The sequence below is a fragment of the Trichechus manatus genome, unplaced genomic scaffold, assembly GCF_000243295.1.
Source record: "Trichechus manatus latirostris isolate Lorelei unplaced genomic scaffold, TriManLat1.0 scaffold00009, whole genome shotgun sequence".
Lineage (NCBI taxonomy): Eukaryota > Metazoa > Chordata > Mammalia > Sirenia > Trichechidae > Trichechus > Trichechus manatus.
Window position 1 is genome coordinate 3717340 of NW_004443945.1, and position 5636 is coordinate 3722975.

A 5636-nucleotide genomic window follows, 5' to 3' on the forward strand; every position below is an offset into this window, starting at 1 on the left:
CCTGTTACGCTTTAAATGAAAAGTATTTAATTTTACTTGAGCTTAACGGGGAAAAAAAGAACAGAAAAATTGCTGAATCTTAGATAAATCTTTACTTTCTAAAAGAGATATTAGTTAATAATAGATTTCCCGAAGGTTAAGAAAAATGACTGTGAAATTCATTAAGAAATTGGAGTCTGAGAGAAAAAAAACTTAGGTTTCAGTTTCAGCAGGATCAATCATTTCTTAAGATGAAAGAGGTAACCATCCTCTTCCTCTCCTCTTCTCAGCTCCTGATTTTGATGCTTAATATTTTTACTTTGTCAAGGTTTATAACACATACTCCGTTTTGCAACCATAATTCTTCTCGTATTAGTCTTAATTTCGTATTTAAATAGATTCAATTCTATTTTTAAATCACATTTTGTCCCCGAGTTTTTTTGTTGTTTTCTGGAAAGGCTTTATTATATTATGGGGAGCTCATTCCTTGGAAGCCACCTTCCTCCTGGAGGCAAGCACATTGCTTAGCTTCCCTTGAGTCCTCTTGGCACAGCAGTGTGTCCCCCCGCCCCCTTTTCATGATGAACTTGAGGGCCCACTTGTCCCTGGAGACCTTGAGCAGCCCCATGACGTGCCGCTCACAGCGGGTGAAGCCGCACATGTCCTGGATCATGTCCCGCAGGAACTTGGTGCGCTTGGTGAGGCACCCATGGTGGCAGCGGCCGTGCCTCGGCTTGCTCACATTCTTGGTCACCTTGTGGCCCTTGTTGAGACCCATGGCCATGGGGTAGCACACAGCCGTGGCTGCTACTCTTCACTGGCTGCTGTGGTGGAAGGGCCATCCTGAGTTTTGCATTTTGAGTAATCTCTTGGTTGTGTCAGAAAAAATTGAGAAAGACTTTGAAATGCCACCCTCCAATCTAAAAAAAAAAAATTTCTTTGTGTCCCATGTAGGGTTCTCTGATTCTTGAGGGGCCAGTGCCTTTCACTGTCTTTGAGCTATTATACAAATCTAAGTTGCAGAAAAGTTACGGTAATGCAAGTGATTCTTGTCTACAGAAACGCAAAATAATTTTGTCAGTGGAATACAATTGGCTGTAACCCTGTGGATAGTGATCAGTTTTGCGTTCAGCGTTCCTTTTCCGCCTGTCTGTGTGTTTGAACTTTCCTTTGAATCAGTTATAACATATTACTTGTTCCCTCATTTTTTAATGAGTTAAATAAAATCTTTGACATGTGCTCATTTTATATTTGTTAGAGTCATGAGTTTACCTTTTAATGGTTAGCTAAATTTCATTGCTGAGTAGTTTTTCGTTTTTTTTCAAAAAAGGCTCATAGGTGCTGTTTTCCGTGACTTTTTCCGTATTGTCTATACATTTGAACAAGTTCGCTGGGTGTGATATTTTTGGGTCTCCTTTTCCATACAACTTTGAAGACTCGACTGCCTGGTCTTCTGGTATTGAATGTTGCTGTAGAAAAATTTGAGGCCAGATTGATTTTTTTTCTCCCCTTTTTTTCTTTCCTGGGTGCCCAAAGATAAAGGATAAAGTTTTTTCTTTATCCCTAAAGTTCTTTATCCTTTAAAGTGTTAAAAAGCAAAGATGTCACCTTGAAGACTAAGGTGTGCCTGACGCAAGGCATGGTGTTTTCAATCGCCTCATATGCATGCGAAAGCTGATGATGAATATGGAAGACCGAAGAAGAACTGACACCTTTGAATTATGGCATTGGCGAAGAATATTGAATATACCATGGACTGCCAAAAGGACAAACAAATCTGTCTTGGAAGAAGTACAACCAGAATGCTGCTTAGAAGCAAGAGTGGCAAGACTACATCTCACATACTTAGGACATGTTATCAGGAGGGATCAGTCCCTGGAGAAGGACATCATGCTTGGTAAAGTAGAGGGTCAGTGAAAAAGAGGAAGACCTTCAACGAGATGGATTGACACAGTGGCTGCAACAATGGGCTCAAGCATAACAATGATTGTGAGGATGGTGCAGGACCAGGCGGTGTTTTGTTGTGTTGTACATAGGGTCACTATGAGTTGGAACCCACTTGATGGCACCTAACTAACAACAACGACAAAGTTCAGTAACTTTGCCAGCGTGTTTCTGATGTTGATCATTCTGAATCCATTCCCTTGGTGGCCTCTCAATCTACACAGCTGGTTCTTCCTTCATTTTAGAGAGTGTTTTCCTAAGTATTCTTTTGTGTTGTTGGGTACCATTGAGTCAATTCCAACCCAGAGCAACCCATGAGACGGAGTAGACCTGCCCCAGGGTTTTCTTGTCTGTAGTCTTCACAGGGGCAGATCACCATGTCTTTCTCCTGCGGAGCTGCGGGGTAGGTTTCAGCTGTTGGATAATCTATTTCAGGCATTCCAATCACCTTTAAATTGGAAGATCTGGGTTCTATAATGATAATCTTCTAATTGTTTTATTTGTTCCTTTTCTCTGAAATCAGTGTAATTATTTCAAGTTTCTCTCCCATGCTACTGATTTGCTTTTCAGATATGTGCACTCCATTTGCAACTCACTTTTTAGATGTGCAATGGTGCTATTTTGGTCCTCATTGTGTTTCCAAAACTCTGCAAGCTCCCTTTGCATCTCATGCTGTTATGTTTGTATCTCTTCTTTGTGCTCCTTTTATATCCAGTTCTTATGAACTTTTCCATAGCATGTAACTTTTCAATAGCTTCCATAGCATGAAGCTATTAGTTACAAGGAAGCTGCCTTTGATCTTCCCTCTATGTTTTCTTTCAGTTGTGCCAGCATGTGATTTCCTTCCCTTTTCTTGGTAATTGAGTGCAGGGTTGCCTTGTGAGTTTACATTTAGCTCACTGCTAATGCAAGCCACTTCTCCAGACATTCTACTTCTTCTAATACCGGGCCAGTTTGTTTTCCCCTCAGAAGGACAATTGGAGGGCCATGGTGTTTTCAGTCTGCTTTTCCATAGCCCAGGAGTCCCTGGGTGGTGCAGTTAATGCTCTCAGCTGCTAACCAAAAGGTCGGTGGTTCAAGTCTACCCAGAGATACCTAGGAAGAAAGGTCTGGTGATCTACTTCTGAAAAATTAGCCATTGAAAACCCTATGGAGCATAGTTCTACTCTGGCACACATAGAGTCGCCATGAGTCAAAGTTGACTGAATGGCAACTGGTTTACTGGTTTTTCTTTAGCCCAAGTGTGTAGATGTAGGGGAGGGGCAAGTCCCCCTCACTGAGGCCACCCTTGTTGGGGGCCACAGGTCTTCGTTTTCCTGCCACCTGTTGAACACCTTGTACCCCAGGCCCACTCTACCCGGCCAGGAGTGTCCCACTTCCGTGCTCAATGCAGCCATTTCTGTGGAGATTGTCTATATTCTTGGTTTGTTTGGCTCATTCTTTCTGTAAACAGTCTGTCAGTGTTGTTATTCATTTTGTCAGGTATTGAGGCAGGGAAAAGCAGACTGTGCTATCCCCCTTGCTCTACTTTCTTAGGTCTAAACACCCCTCCTGGACAGCCTCTTAAAAATGCAGATCTCCAGGTCCTGCTCACCCATAAAAACAAACCTACTGCTTTCTGGTCGAGTCTGACTCATAGTGACGCTATAGGACAGAGTAGAATTGCCACATATAGTTTCCAAGACTGTAATCTTTACAGAAGCAGATTGCCACATCTTTCTCCCTCAGAGTGGCTGGTGGGTTTGAACTGCTGACCTTTCGGTTAGCAGCCGAGCACTTAACCACAGCGACACCAGGGCTCCTTTTGCCCACCCATAAAGACTCTGATTCTGTGGGTCTGAGTAGAGCCTTTCCCTTCCTGCCCAAAGTGATGTGGGTTTGCAGGCGCGGTGTTGAACACTGCGGAGTCATCTATCGGGAGCATTCCTGTGTTAGTCAAATTAACAGCACGTGCATGTTAGTCAAATTAAAGGAATGCAGCTCTGATTATGTAAATCCACGAGCCACAGAACATTTACAGCGTTGGAATGGCCTAGTGCGGGGCAAATTTGGAGATCTGCCTCCATTCTTTTGGTGAGGTCTCTGAGGCCCAGAGAGGGGAAGTGAATTGGCCACGGTCACACAGCAGGCAGCAACACAGGTTTGAAGAATTAGAAATACCAACCAACCCCAGATCTGCAGCCAGGGAAGGGGGGTTGCTCACCTCTGAGGGCAGAAGGGTCTTCCCCATGGTGTAAAGAGCTACACGGGGGAGGGTGGCCAGGCCAGGAGGCACAGTGCCAATCCAGGCCCTCCAGGAGTGACTTCACATCCCCTGATCCCCAGCCCTACCTACCATTCACCCACCTGAGGGCCTGTATGATCCTGACCCAGGCAGCAGGTTGAGGTGGTCGGGGTGAAGCTGCAGCCTCAGACAAAGTGGGGAACCTGGGATTCGGGCTGCAGCGGGTTCCACGTCCACCCAGGCAGGGGCTGCCCAGAGCAGTTTGGGCCATGACCTGGTAAGGCAACTTGAGCCTCCTGCCAGAGGGGCTGGGCCGGGACCTCGGGGCAGTTGGGCTGAGCTGCTTGGGTGTCCCGGGCAGTGGGGCCCCTGTTTCTGTTCTCCCCCTACCCCACCAGGAAGAGCCCCGGCCTGGGCCAGCCTGGTGACGCCAGCCAGCCTAGTGGAGTGCCAGCTCTATCCGCTACTAATTCCGTGGCCGTCGGAGGCTCAGCTGCCTCAGCTGTAAAAAGGGGAAAATAACAGGGACTTCTTCACACGCTGTCTCAAGGATTAATTCCTGTGAAGAGCTGAGAACAGAGCCAGGAGCACAGGAAACAAAGGCCCTCGATACCGGAGCTACTGAGCTCAGAATAGATCTAGTCCATAAGGCAACTAGAAATATTTTATTGGAGTTTTTTTGTGAGGAGACAGGAAAAGGAATCTCACTGTTCGCCATAAAGGTGCAACTTAATTTCTTTCTGGGATGTTTCTGCTCTTTCCCTGCGAGTGTGCCCCTGCGAGTGTGCCCCTCCGCCTCCCCCTCTCCTACCCGCTTCTTCCGCCGCCCCCCAGGCCCCTCTGTTGTTCAGCCGAGCCACCACTAGCCCCCATCCCTCCACCCACCCGCCCCTGTCTGCACAGCACTTACCTGAAGGAGAGTCTGACAGTGTGCTTTACCAAGTGAATCGTGACAATGGCTGCAGCATGTGTAGGCTCCACACAATCTGGGAACTACATTAAGCACATTTTGTACTTTACAGACTTTCAGCAACCGTGTGGCAGGGACTGTTTGACCCCATTAGACCCAGGAGTGCCCAGGGAAGATGTGCTCATGCTGGATTTGAACTCAGGCCCCCAGGCCCCCAGCTACTTCTGAAGCAGACCTCAAGGGGCTCTCACTCACATTCACAGCTTCTTGGCTCCTCAAAGCAACCGCTGAGGAAGACAGATCAGGAGGCCACTACCATCCACGAAATCCCGATTTTCAAACGAGGAAGATGAGGCTAAGAGAAGTGAAGGCCTCCCTTATCTGATGAGCAACTGCCTGGACTCAGCCCCATTCTGCAGCGCCTACAGCAGTTTTTGTCTGAACTGCCCATGGACTGCACACGTCTGTATGTCTGTTTGTCCTTCTGTCCTAGCTGCCCCCCTGAGCACTTCATTTCTTTGGTCTGTGATGAGGTGGGTCTGCTCACTGTTTCACGGGTTTATCTCCCCAAAAGATGAC

The 5636-nt window shown here is 46.7% G+C and overlaps 1 pseudogene; it reads right to left on the reverse strand.

The window, feature by feature from the left end:
- Positions 1-272: 272 nt before the first annotated feature.
- On the reverse strand, positions 273-4418 carry LOC101353535 (60S ribosomal protein L36 pseudogene; annotated as a pseudogene).
- Between the last annotated feature and the right edge of the window lie 1218 nt (positions 4419-5636).